At 43.9% G+C, this 14,136-nt stretch overlaps 1 long non-coding RNA gene across 1 annotated transcript; it reads right to left on the reverse strand.

Moving 5' to 3' along the window:
- Positions 1-3,749: 3,749 nt before the first annotated feature.
- LOC110286055 (uncharacterized) lies at positions 3,750-13,748 on the reverse strand. The gene is made up of 3 exons (XR_003835592.2): positions 13,489-13,748; positions 6,695-6,764; positions 3,750-6,260 (listed from the first exon to the last, which is right to left on the reverse strand). It is a non-coding gene; the product is annotated as an uncharacterized LOC110286055 (long non-coding RNA).
- Between the last annotated feature and the right edge of the window lie 388 nt (positions 13,749-14,136).

Here is a 14,136-nt window from a genome sequence, read left to right on the forward strand (position 1 = left end):
CAAATGTAAAGCCTTCTGCACATGGTCCAGTGGTGGTGTACACGACAGATCATACTATGTGAGCCAGGATGTTGTAGCCTCCTTGATCTTACCATCTTTACTTCCTACAATGCGGAAGATCTAAAGAGTGCTAGTTAGTAGTTTGACTTAGATGACCTCTATAGTTATCCATCTCTGTCACTGATTGGCAGGAGGTGACAGAGTGCCCTGCTGCCTGCCACTCCCTTCCCAGGTTAACCAGATTAAGGCAGGCACCTTGGAGGCTCATGCACATTTAAAACTACTCATCAGAGCCTTCTATTCCTTTTTCATGTGTGTATGTGTTGTTTGTTTGTTTTGTTTTGTTTTTTTTTTAAAGGAAATCTAGCTTGTTACTTTCTGATCTTTTGCAGCATGTTACATAGTTCAACGGTTTGCTTGATTTAAAATTCCTTGGACCTGCACATAAGAGAGGAGATGTATGTATGTATGTATGTATGTATGTATGTATGTGTGTTTGTATGTATAGTGAAGGTCAAGTTTAAACTTCTGGGCTACAGCAAAGATAGGAAGTCAGATATCTGAGGCAGAGCAGCTTCACCCCTGACTACATCTGACCGTTTCCATCTTTGAGGATCATCGTGGGAAAGCTCTATGTGAATAAAATGGGAAGTCCCAGCAGAAAGGGCACAGTTGGCCTAGTAAGTTGTGTTTGACACTTTTCATCCAATGTGCACCTATTTGAATCTTGTCTAATACTTCTTGTCCTACAGTCTGGCCTATGGTTGTTGTTCTGTTTGTTTAAACATAGTATCAGGGGCTAGCTGAGACCCTTGGACTCTAACCCACTCTAACTAATATCAAGTGGCCCCAGTGCTGAGGTCAGTTCAACAGCCACCGAGGCTTGGACAGGAGGACTTCATCCAGAGATACATCTGATAGGATCAATCAGTCTTCCAGCAGAAGTATCTGCGTGTCAAACTGTAAACTTGATAATTGACAGAATCCATTTAATGCAGCCTGTGAGAACACCATGCCGGAAGATTAACATTTTCTGTGAATAATTACAAGTTCAAGCAGTTCAGCCTCTTATCACTTTATATGAAGTCTAGAAAGTAGGAGTGATCTTTTTTTAATTTGTAATTATTTCACTCCAATGTGAGGTCCAGCGGCCTTCTTCTTAGTCTTTTGAGATGGAAGACATTGGTATGCAGGAGCCATGCAGGAAGACGCAGTACACTATCAGAGAAGGACATGTCTGATCATTCTTTAAAACCAACTCGGAGAAGTTAATCTCATTGAACTTCTTTTTATTCAACAAAAGAGTTGGCTGTTTCCAAGTCTAACATGACTATAATGTTCATTAAATGGACTTCTTTACACCTTTAAATGGATTAACTGCACATCTTCACAGTCTAATTATTATACATGTCATTCAAAAAAAATCACAGATCTAATTCAGGGCATGATAAAGGCCTTTCTTCCGAAGCCATGGAAAAGACACTGCAGTAAATGGATGTGATTTTTATCAGACCCAGTGCCTTTTTTTTTTTTTTAAAGGGCACATGTTGATCCTGGGAGGCGAGAAGAAGGAAACATACCCTAGTCATTTTATTTCAGAGATTTAAGATTGGACCATGTCGATTCTCTTCCAGGCTTGCAGTGCCAGGCACCTTGGAGGTTCCTCCCGCCCAAGCCTGCCTGGCTAATGACTTCAATCTGCCCCAGACAGCTCTTAGATAGGTGATAAATTATGGACAACCCCCATTGGGTCCTTGGCCTTTGTGCTCCTCCAAGTTCTTTTACACAGAACTTTGTTGGAGGGGGAGAAATCACTTTCATTCCAGGCTCACACAACTCTGTTTTCATGTGTGGTTTTGACATCTACTTTCTTTGCTTTCCTTTTTCTGGAATCTAGGTGAGACTTTGAAACAATGTTTCACTGTCCGGACAACAAGAGTATTGGAGAGGACCACAGAGTGTCTCCTTCCCTCCATGGTTCAGGCTCTTTTTGTTACAAGTAGAGCAAGGCTGAACTCTGTTGCCATTCATGACTCTAGAATTGACAGAGATTCCTACCTGGCAGCCACTGTTGTAGGCAGCCAAAGGCAGAGTTGGGTGTGTAATCCACTCAGGGAGTGTTTCCTGGAGAGACATTGACATCTGTGTTAGTAAATTCAAGGAAGCTTCAAGGTGTTCCCAGAGAGAGGGCCTGAGAGTCTGCAGTCCAGTCAGAAGGCCTAGAAATCTTGCTTTGAGGTTGTGCACAGACCTAGAGACATGAGCACGGGGCCCAAGTAGTTGCCATTGTCAATAATATCTAGCTTTCCCCTTATTGGCTGCTACCTTTATTGAGCTAGTTCTGAGCCTTTCTCTGGTCCAACTCTTTAATGATCTGTCATGATTAATACTGTCTGGGAAGGGCCTTACTTCATAAACACAACAGAAGGCCAAAGCTTATTTCTATTCCCAGTCTTTGACATTAAAAAAAAATTACACATTTTTTAAATGTTATGTTATGTTTTGGTTTGCCACAAGATAGGGTTTTGTGGGGCACAGGCTGGCTTTGAACTTTCTCTGTAGCCAAGTATAGCCTTGAACTCCTGATCTTCCGATCTCCATCTCCCAAGGTCTGGAATTACAGGTGTGCAACTTCTGTCTTTCTCTTTTGAAAGGAAAATGCTAAACTACTCAGAGTAGAAGCCAAATGAGGGAGGGTCAGTGGTGGTGACCACTAGGTCAGGCAGATGTCCCAGCAGAATGGGGAGCCTTAATACTTCTGGCCATAGGCTATCCCAGTCAGAAAGCTATTTTTAGTATCTGTAGTCTCATATTCCATCTGATACCTCATCTCCACCTCAAAATTGTCCACTGTCTGTGTTACGACCTTGAATTATGAGTGAGGATGAGGTGGCCTGGGGTTTGCCTGGGCTATCTACTTCTTAGTTTTATGTCCCTTTCTCATATTCTTTGTCTCTAGCATTCCATAGAGCGTGGGAGTAATGGGAGAGCACGCTCACAGAGATGCCTGAGCAGAGCTGAAAACTCTTTCATAAATCATTTAAAATCCATGGTGTACCAACAGCAATTATCAGAATTAATTGCTCCTTAAAACATAAAGAATTGTGCTACAAAGAGTCAACATCAGCTTGGGATCGTATGTCTCCTCTTCAAGCCTTAGAAAGGAGCTTGCAAGGCAGGTACCAGGATAGAGCAAACATCGGCGAATTGTGTGTTAGGTACTGTGTCCCCATTTCCAAACTAATAAATACTGAATGAGTAAATAATTTTGTTTTCTCTCTGGGTTATAAAGATTCAGTCGTATTTGGCCAAGTAACTTCAGGGAATATCATTAAATACTTTTCAAACAGTGCTTCTTGGAGCCATATTCTATCGTCGGACACTGTCGACAGTTGTAATGAGAAAGAAGGCAGAAGGAAACGTAAGTAGGGAGCGGGCACAGGTCTCCTCCATAAAAGGCGTCTCAAAACTGGGCAGAGAAACTCGTTCTGGGGAGCACACAGGAGCAGACACACTCACATACCAACATAGAAAGCAACTGGGAGCATTACATTACCAATGTGAATAGCTGACCCACACAGAGACAAAGGTTTTTTTTTTTTTCATTTTATTTTTAGTTACATGTATATATGTGTTTCTGTGTGTGAGAGAGAGAGAGACAGAGAGACAGACAGAGACAGAGACAGAGAGAGAGAGACAGAGAGACAGGGGCAGAGACAGAGAGAGAGAGAGAGAGAGAGAGAGCAGGTGCTGTCAGAGTCCAGAAGAGGGAATTAGATCCCCTGAAGCTGAGCTCTGCCTGATGTGGGTGTTAGGAATCAAACTCAAGGTTCTCAGCAAGAATGGCATTTAATTTAAACCACTGAGTTACTCCTTCACCTCTACACAAATTTAATATTTTAACTATAAGTAAAAAAAAATGTTATAAAGGTCCGATTTCTGAATGTTTAAGAATAGAAGGCTAGCTGAGTGTGGTGGTTCCAGTTCTTAATCCCAGCACCCAGGAAGCAGAGGCATCTCTGTGAGTTTGAGGCCAGCCTGGTCTGCATAGTTTCAGGCTCACTAGGGGTGGGCTATATAGTTAGGCCTAGTTAAAAAAAAAAAAAAGACAGGCAAAAGAAAATAGAAAAGAATATTTTACCTGTATACTATGTTTTGCAATGTGGGCATATGAATCATATACATAATAATGTGTATGAGAAGCTGTTACTACCAAGGGAATTATCCATAGATACTATTTGTTAGCCAGAAAGCATCGTCTATTATTGCTTCGAGATTTTTTTTCTCTCTACAGAGGCATTCAGCATTGGTCATTTCTACCAGAGATTTATTTGATCTTTGTTATTTTTACCCTGAGCTCCTGAAGAAACAGATTACAGCTTTGATTTGCACGGATAGAATTCAGAGACCGGACACCGGCTCTGATGCTTCAGAGGGAGAAGGGTCTTTGTTCAGGAAGTAACTCGTTGAACAATTAACATGTGGAAACTATACCAAACAGTATGTGTAAATGATAAGTTCATGTTGAGTCTGCAGAGGGCGGAGGCTTGTTCTTCCTGCAAGGAGACCGTGACAACTCTTGCTGATGGAATAAATGGGATCATTATATTTCAGCCTCCAAGTAATTATCAGAAATGAAGCTTTGTGAATTCTTTCCTAATGGGGCCACCTGTCACCCTTCAGTCTTTGTGTATAATGGCATTTCATTTCTGAAATCAGGTCCCTGGTATAACTCTTCCAAATGTTAGCAACCAAGCCTCCGATTCCCTCCTGTCTTGCTATGATATATAGAAACATTTTCAGGTGGCTTTCGACTCTCCACCCTACATATGATTGTGTGTGTCCAAAGTGCCCATGGCAGGTATAGAAAGCTACAGCAAAACCAGGTGTCTCAGCATAATTGCTTGCTTATAGGCAATCCTGATGCTGGGTGGGTGAGGTTACTGTAATTTCTCACTGTGCTTTCTCGTGGCTATGGCCTGCTGCCAACTGCTCTGGACTTGTGGCCACTGCATCAGAGATGTTGAGACCCAAGACAGGAGGGCAGTTCAGTGTTGGCTGCTGTCATGGAACTAGAGCTTCCAGAATTTACTCATGGCCTAAGCCAGGACACCAGCTACAAGGATGCACAGGCAGGTTGCCTGATTTAAGACTTCTCAGGCTGATGGTGACTGCAACTTGGCTCTGAGGTTTCGATGTGGTGCACAGACTCTTAGCTACATGGCTATTTCATAGGTTACTCAAGATTTCTCTGTACCCAAGTGTGTATATGGTGATGGTGCTAACGCCATTGTGGCTAGTTTGATCTTTGAGAGAAGAAGAGCTGAACACTGCCTCACGTGTTGTGTTAATTCTGTCTTGTGACTCTTCGGTCTCTCTTCCCTAGAGACCTGGCGTCAGCTTTGGAGGCCCCCGAGGAAGAAGATCTTTCTTCAGGAAGTATCTTACCTGGCAGTTGGCATGCGTAACTCACACACGGACAGTATCTGAAGGGAATGAATTCGTGTGGTGTTCTCAAACGGTGGCGATTTCCTTTCCTTTTCTCCAAGGGAGACACTGTTGTGGTTCCTTCAGTGACCCCTGCCTGAGTGACAGAAATCCTTTGAAACCTTAGGTGCCCCCTCCACCCAGTGGCTATAGTCTGACAACAGCTGTTGATCTGTTAAATACACTTGCCTGGTTTATAAGGAAAGGCCTGTGGATGAATTCACAGGCCTACTAGGAACTAAGTTGTTCTCAACATGGGGGAGAACAGTGAATGCCTCTCATTTGAGTGAGGACATGAGAGTGGTTTTCAGGGGCTGGGAGTGAGGGGCAGGGAAATTACCCTAGAACCTAAGTTCAAGGCCACGCAATCACAAATGCCTGATCCAGGGGAACACTTGCCCTACCTAGGGAATCACAGTGCTGTAGGTCTGTGTGGATCTGGGCTGCAACATCTCTGGGAAATATAATTTCACACTAATTAGGACTTCTCACAGCCTGCTTCCTGAAAGGTTCAGGTTTGCATTAGCGATGCAGATTTTAATCAGCAATCAAGTACTCTCTCCAAATGCAGCAAGAATCCCCCATATTCCCTTCTATCAACAAAAGATTTCCCAGCTGCAAGCTGGACCCAACAATGGTGAACATCAAAATTGGTATCTTAACCAAAATGTTGTCGCCAATCCTTCAGTCTTCTGAAACACCTCTTCTCTCTGTCCTCTAGTTAGACACAGTTTTGCATTCTGTGATTCTGACCACAGCCCCCAATTTGACACCTGTTGAAAAAATATTGGAACCATATTTGTAACTAATCACAACCAAGATGTCATTTTAATTAATCTGACAAGAGAAATACTCCAGAGATGGGGCCCATGCCCAGGCTGGCACTCCCGGGCAAGCCTGGGCTTGCAGTCTGTTACCTGACAAGCCCAGGACAAAATTAACACTAAATATAAGGTAATTTAATTAACTCCTCCCATCCCAGCAGGCAGAGTGTAGTGCTCTGGGCACCCTAGGCCTTCTGAAGTGGGGGGTGGTGGCACCCCCAGCGGGGAAACACTTAGGCTAAGCTTTCATTATTTTAAGTGGGTGATTTGCAGCTAAGGAGATGCACTGAAACTCTGTAGGCCACTAAAGTAACAAATAGCCGACGTTCCTACTTTTACAGACATGGCAATAAACTGTGAAATTCATTCATAGGCGTACATACCTTATAAGAATCAGGCTCCCTCAAGGATTCATGGAATATGCAGACTTCAGACAGGGTGCAAAGAGGAGGGCTGTGGAAAGAAAGGCAGACACAGAGAGGATAACTTGGTTTGAAAGTCAATCTGAAAACTGCCCCACTAAGAAGAAAAGGCTTTGGCAAGTATAAGAAAAATACTTATGAAATTATTTTATCTTAAAGATATTCATTCAGGTGATTGATTCCTCTATCCACCTGGAGGATTGAATCTAGGGTCTTGAGTATCAGGAATATCCATCCCCAAACCTATTTTTATTTTATTAAGCAACATTTTACTAAATTGCCTAGGCTGTACTTGAACTGATGACACTCTAGTATCAGTGTCTTAAGTAGCTGGATTGCAGGCATGTACCATCATGGCAGGTTAAGGACTAATATTTTAAGGGACATATTAAAATCCTTTTTTTATTTCCAAATGTCAACAGTGTTAACTCCATAATTTCTTCATCTCCAGGATGAACACCAACCCATTTAAACTGTTCCTTCCAGGGTCCAAGCTGAAGCTAAAGGACAGTGGGCACAAAGAAATAGAGTGACCTGTCATGAACTGTCATGACTGTAAAGAGAAAGCAGGCGCGTGGGAAAGTCAACCATAGTGTGACAATGGTGAGCATGTCCAACCTTCAACTCACACATAGATTGCTTATGGAGGGCCTGAGGAGAAAGAGCCTTTCAGGGGTCCATGGAGAGGCTTACTGGAAGCCAGGTCTCTGTTGTCACCTGAGAATCTTGCTGACAATCCACGATGATCAATGATGAGCACTAGCTGGGGCTCTGCATGTGTGCTGTTGGGGAGCTGACTCTCTCCACATGAAGCCAATTAGATAGACTTCAAAACAATGAGGAAGTAGCAGCACACTTCCAAATGTGAATGAAATAAGGTACTTGGGTCAGGAAATACCAGGTCCAAAAAAAAAAAAAAAAAAAAGCTCCACAGAACCTCATTAAAAGGTGGATCAACAGGATGGACCCAAATCATTAATTATGTTAATCTGCAGCAAGGAAATTAAAATCTTGGGAGAAACTGGAGGGGATGGAAGCCCAGCCATCCTGCTCAGGGTTCTCTGCACAGGGTGGGGGTAGGTAACCTTGGGTGCTAGCTTTATTTTCTTTCACTAGGGAGTTGCAGTGTAGGATGGGGATTCACTATGGGGCATTTGCTTGGTACTTGAGCGGGAGACACGGCTAGCAGGTGCTTCTGAGCAATGGTGTGTAATAGCTTGTATGGCTAAGCCAAAGCGGTGTTTGAGAGCTACTGCCTCTTAACAGCCTCTTTGGAGCTCTAGAGCCTATCAGGAATAGACAAGGTCCTCCGGCAACCTGGAGGTTAGGCATATAGATGTGTCTAGACAGAGAAGTCATTTCAACACTCAGGAGCTGTTGTGAGGCACTGTGCATACAGGAAGCCTGTATACTGGACTTGCTATTTTGTTTCTAGTGGTAGCAGTTAGTGTTATTTTGTTTCTGGCCACAGCAGCGCTTTGAGGCAGCTGTCTCACCCACAAGAGTCTCCATCTGAGGTGGGATTCGGATGCATTCAAAGATGTGTTCACATTTTGTTGTTCTGTTGGGCTTTTGAGGCAAACCAGGCTGGCTTTGAACTCATAACTTTCCTGCTCTGTCTTCTGAGAGTTGGGATTACAGGTGTGTGGCTTGTTGCCTGGCTTTGGTTGTTTGCCTTCCCAGTGACAGTTCCTTTTATCTTTGCTGGCCTTTGTATCAGAGCCCTGTGAAAATACAGAGCTCTGGAAACCTCATGGAAGGAAAGGAGGACACAAAACAGGGGGGTGTGGAGATGATCGGCATCTATTCCCCAAGTATCTGCAGGCAATGAGAAAAGACAATGTCCTGAGGAATCCAGGGCCTGTGTAAGGACACTGGAGGTGCCTGAGGCTGAAGGCCATAAATGTAGGAGGAAGGAGAAGTGGCCGAGGGTGGCATACCCCCCCCCCCCGCCCCAGCCCAAATGGAGCATTGCACCAATTAGATTAGCTATCACAGGCAGCCTTGATCTTGGCAGGAGCAACTCTGGCCATTGAGGAGGAACAGGAAGCCGGAGAGGTGCCCGCTCTTTCAAAGGGAAAGTATAATTTGTAAACAGTCAACATCTGAACAAGCCATAAAACATCAGTCCTGACTTCTAGCAGATTTACGAATGCCCAAGTAACTGAAATTCACAACGTTTTTTTTTTTTTCCCCTAAACTCACTTTGTTAATTTGCAGCCTGGTAGTGATTAGGGTGACAAGTCCCCAGGGATGGCCTCCAGCTCGGCTTCGAGTTGCAGGGCTGGGGTCTGGGTGTTTTTCCAACACAGGTGGATGCAGATTCCAGGCAGCTCAATCATGTCCTCTCTTCCCTCTCACCATCTTGCGGGCTGGCCTGGGAACTCACAGGCTAGGATTTGTTTGTTTTGTTTTAGAATTCTAGTGTTTCAAAAATCGCCATCATTTATCACTCATCTGAGCAATTGTGGGTCGATGTTGGCTGGATGCTTTTCCCTCCCAGCTCCTCCTCTCCATCACCCCCCCCCCCCACCTCCCACCCTCAGGGGAAATCAAGAAAAACAAGATTCTACTTGTCCAAGCCCTTGGAGACTCCTCGGAATTGCTGGAATCGTCACAATAAGTGGTAGTAATAGAACCATATACAGGATTGTAAATACAAACTGTTCCGTGGAGTGGTAAAAAATAATGAAGCAATTAGGTGAAGTCTCATCAGCACCTGTGACTGACTGGTAGGGCACTTGTGCCTGCCTGCTATTGTTCCTCAGGAACCACACACAGGCAGATTTAGAAGTTGTGGCACTTCTCACCCCAACCCCCTCCTCTCTCCTCACTAGTGCCTCTGTGCTCCACCTCCCCTCCAAAGTGGGTCCATGCATGGGTGATCTGAGTGGCCCAGAACGGGCATGTGGGTGCCAGGGCTCAGCCTTTGGAAACCACAGTGGGAAACAAGAATCCCGCTTTCCAGCCCATTAGGGTTAATGCCACTTTAATTAGCAATTGCCGGGAAGCCTGAGAGTGCTATTTAATGGGCCATTTCTAGGATAAACTGGTGCCCCACAGACAGACCCAGTATATACAACCACTCCAATGGGAGACAGTTGAAGAAATGGAGATTTGGAAAACAACTCACTGTTGGTTCTGAAGGGAAGTGACCACTGGAATGGCCCCGATCTGGGATTTCTGCACAGAAGTGCACAGTTACTGGAGCAATGCTACTTAACACTTACAGTGTTCCTTACAACATCCCTTGAGGAGATTCTTCTATCAACCCACTTTACAGATGTAGAAATGGAGGCATAGAGAAGTTAAATGCCTCACCCAAGGCCACAGAACAGGGTTTCCAAGCTAGTACCAAATACATGCATGAGACCTATTATTTTTCTTGTCTAGTGAGCTCCATACAGGGCTGTGGCCTAAGGGACTTTCATAGTGTATCTGAGGCAGACACACCAAAGACTGTGCTATGAACCTAAGAAAGAAAATGGGTTCTCACAGACTTGCCAAAGATTTGGAAGAAGTCATTGTTTTCCACTGGCAGAGGAAATGTAGACACAAGGTATGAACCCTTATAGATTACAGGTCAGAACTCTTGTTATTACTCAAAAAGTGTATAAAATAAACTGGAGAAACTCACTTGCTAAAATATCCCTCTCCCCCACATCTCTCTCTCTCTCTCTCTCTCTCTCTCTCTCTCTCTCTCTCTCACACACACACACACACACACACACACACACACACACACACACACACACAGTGCTTCTGAGATTCCTCCTACCTAGAGTCTGAGTCCACAGAGTTCAACTTAAGTCAAAGGGCACTTAGGGGTTTAACTTTTAAGACACCAGAGTGTATAGAGACCCCAGCCAGTTCATTGTCATTGCTAATTTTACTCTCCAGGGCAGGCACAGTAACTTGTCACTGTTTTGGGTGTAGAGAAGCTAAAAAGAGGATCTTATGGGACAGCCATAGACAGGCATCCCAAACTCTTTGCAATTCAATTTGTAAAGTGTGTGTGTGTGTGTGTGGGGGGGGATGACCCCACTTGTGTCTGAGCATGAGTGTTCAAGAAAGTGAATGGCTTTTCACTGATAATTACTATCATTTTCTCTGAAGAGGGTTTGCCAGAGAAGCTAGCAAAGCTTACTTCTGAAGTCTCTTACCTTGCAGGCCCCCTTCTGTGGCCCTGTATTTAGCTGATAACCTTGTCTTCTGATTCTTAAAACAGGTCTCTAAATATATCGAATAGGCTTCAGGCACCTGGAACCTGGATCTACCCAGGGTTTCCCGGGAAAGGAAATGGCAGCTTGAGCAAACCGAAGCAGCCTTGCCTGGCTCAAGGGTGAAGTTTCTAATTTATGGTATATTGTGCTTGTGTGTGGAGTCTCCTTACAGTCTGTGCTTCTTAAAGAAGCCCTGGGCAACCTGGGTCCATCTGTTACTCCTACTTGTTGAAGACAGAAGCATGCTGTGACTCATTGCAGGGGCTTATAGTTCCCAGAGCACCTAGCACAGCCTGGGTTATTTGTTGAATGAAGTATAAACCAAGCGCTGGCACCTTAGAGCTCATAGGTAGGAAAGGTCATAATGACCTGAAACAGACAGGTGCAGTCCATGGAAATCTGGTGTGAAAAACAAACCCGTGTGGGGGCCTTGAATCAGAAACCTGCCATATCTGGGAGACTGTGGAATGTGGGAGGGCGCTCCACACATGCAGGAAGCTGCCATTCTCAACTTGGGTTCCTACTCACTGTGGTGCGTCTGATAACAAACGGGTATATCTTCCTTTTCTAGCCTCCACCACGTTCTCATTTTCTCAGCTTGCAAACAATGCCTATGTCAAAGCAGAACCCCAAACATAAGCAGAATCCAGCTAGGGGGTGAACCGTGCCCTCAGGCAGGGCTTTGGGCAAGAGGGGGAGATGCTCAGACCCGGATTCCACATGCTGTGTAGACTCCAATTATCCAAGGACTTAGAGATCAAACAGCCCAACTGTGCTGCACAATGAAGGAGGAGGTCTTAATTTTACCGTGTGCTACACCCTTCCAGCCAGACTGTGAGAAACAATGCATTCTCATTATGTTCTCCTGAGCACAGAACCTCCCTGAGATTGTCTTGTGTTATCTCAGCAACATCTCTCTAACGTGGACAGGAGGGAGACGTAAGGCGTCTGAAAGAACCGAGTGATTTCCTCTGGCCTGGAGTGAACATCCCAACCAAAGACAGCTTTAGCAGAACGGCTCGTTCCTACTTGGCCTGTGATGGAATAGGATCTTAATGTTATTTATTTTTAGTTCCAGATCTGTATTTTAAGGTGTTTTATTAGTTTATGGGAAAATGAGTTTGCGTGAGCTGAGCTATGGTATAGGACTTGATGTATATAAAGCATATATGAAAAAGCTTAGAAAATAGCATGGGCCAGATGTTAGAATATTGCAAGTTTTTGTTTTCTTTCTTTTCATGGTACAAACAAGGTTTTCGATGAATCATGGTACTGCCAAAAAAAAAAAATCTAGAAAAAAATTTCCTTTCAATTTTACCCACTGGGCCATCAACCAGCCCTCTCTTTAAATTTTAACATCGATCAACATTTGGGAAATTGAATATTTAACATTGAGAAAAGCGGACATCTTTGAATTTCACTTGGTAGACATTTTAGCAGGCATGCCACAGTAGAAACACAAACCCACAGTTTTTATTTATTTTTATGAGCCAGTATTTTTTTTTCTTCCAGTTTCCAGATAGTGGATTCAAAAATTTCAGACAGTATGCAAAAGGAGATAATGATTCTTAGAATTTTTTTGACACAGGGGCTTCACTTGAGTAATAATCGGATACTCTACATCGCCACTCTTCACAGACTTTGCTAAATATGAGCACTGGAGATGTCTCAAGTCGATCACTGTTTCCATGGAAATAGATAACCCTTCGATAAGGCCTGAGAAACAGTGTTTGAGATGCTGTGAACCCCAGCCCCAGCACAGGAGAGAGATCAGAGTTCTGAAGACAAATGTGTATTTCTGTAGGACGAGTGTTCTCTCCGAAAGCATGAACAGGGTGAGGACAATACTATCGTAGGGTTTTTAATCTTGGAAATAAGAGAGTAAATCACTTTGTACCTTATGCTTTTCAAGAGTGGTTAACCCAGCTTTGGAGGCAATGTTTCCTATTCCTAAAGGCAGTAAGAACACTAGCTTAGAAAACTCGTGAATTACGGCTTCCCTGGCTGTGACTTCCTAAGCAATTTATCTTAATTTTAGTTATTTTCTCTCATTCCAGTACTGCACTACATCCACACACATTTAATGATGTTTGTGAAATTCATAGCTAACTGTCTTGTATCACTTGGGGCTGCCTGGACATTACTTTTTGCTAATACTTTCTGCAAGAAGAACTCTCAAAGTCTGCACTCTACTTTGGACTTTTAACAAGAATAAACCTACAGGGCTGTATTTCTATCACTCCTTTCTGACTAAATCAATATTTGACTGGAATAGCCCCCATGAAAAGTCTGATTATTGAATATTGTGAAATCCACATCACTGTCCACAGCCGAGAGCAGTCCTCCTGCGGGTGGGTAAGAATTAAGATGTCGCAGGCAGGAATCAACACAGGATACTGGATTAAGTGAGGCTTTTTTCCCCGTGTGTTAGAGCAAGTTTTATGAGTTAGAGAAGTCGCTGTCAGGCCGTGGTTTCTACACACAGGAGTAGTCTCTGCTGGGGAAAAGGGTTACAAAAGTCACCCGGCTTACCTTGCTTGTCACCACAACTCTGCAGGCGCGAGTGTCTCCAGTCCCACAACAGTTTAACTCACGTGGATCCAGGAAGAAACCATTTCTCTGACCGATTACATCTTGGCTGCTCCCAAGGACACAGGGATTTTGGGAAACACTGTGCATGCGTTCTTCGGTGGTTCCTCTCAATTTAAAGGCTGAAAGATGGGCAAGTGTCCAGTGGCTGCCCGACGACCGGGACAGGAATTCGCAACAGTAAGGCTTGTTCAGAAAGGGTTTCCCGTGACACAGCACAGTTTCACAGCAGCCACTAGATGGCGCATGAGAACCACTTGTGTCAGGCACCAACGCAAATGATCAGGTCTGTTCACAGCGAACCAAAAAAAAGTCCGAAAACAATCCTTCCCAAACTTCTTTTCTAATAGGTTATTATCACCATCTCAGTGTTTACACGAAACCTAAATGGTCTTGATTTGTTTGGTGACTGTAGGGGAGTCATCCACAGAATATCCCGATCAGATTGTAAACGTGGCATTTTAAATCTTTATTAAGTCAGAAAAGGGAATTGAGACAGACAGGAACAACTAAATCTACCTATTTAGTACTGAACTTCAACAAAAGTTTTCTAAGTGTCTACTGGGTGGGAATGTTACTTACGCTTCTTAA

Source organism: Mus caroli, unplaced genomic scaffold (assembly GCF_978045245.1).
Source record: "Mus caroli unplaced genomic scaffold, Mus_caroli_1 scaffold_20, whole genome shotgun sequence".
NCBI lineage: Eukaryota > Metazoa > Chordata > Mammalia > Rodentia > Muridae > Mus > Mus caroli.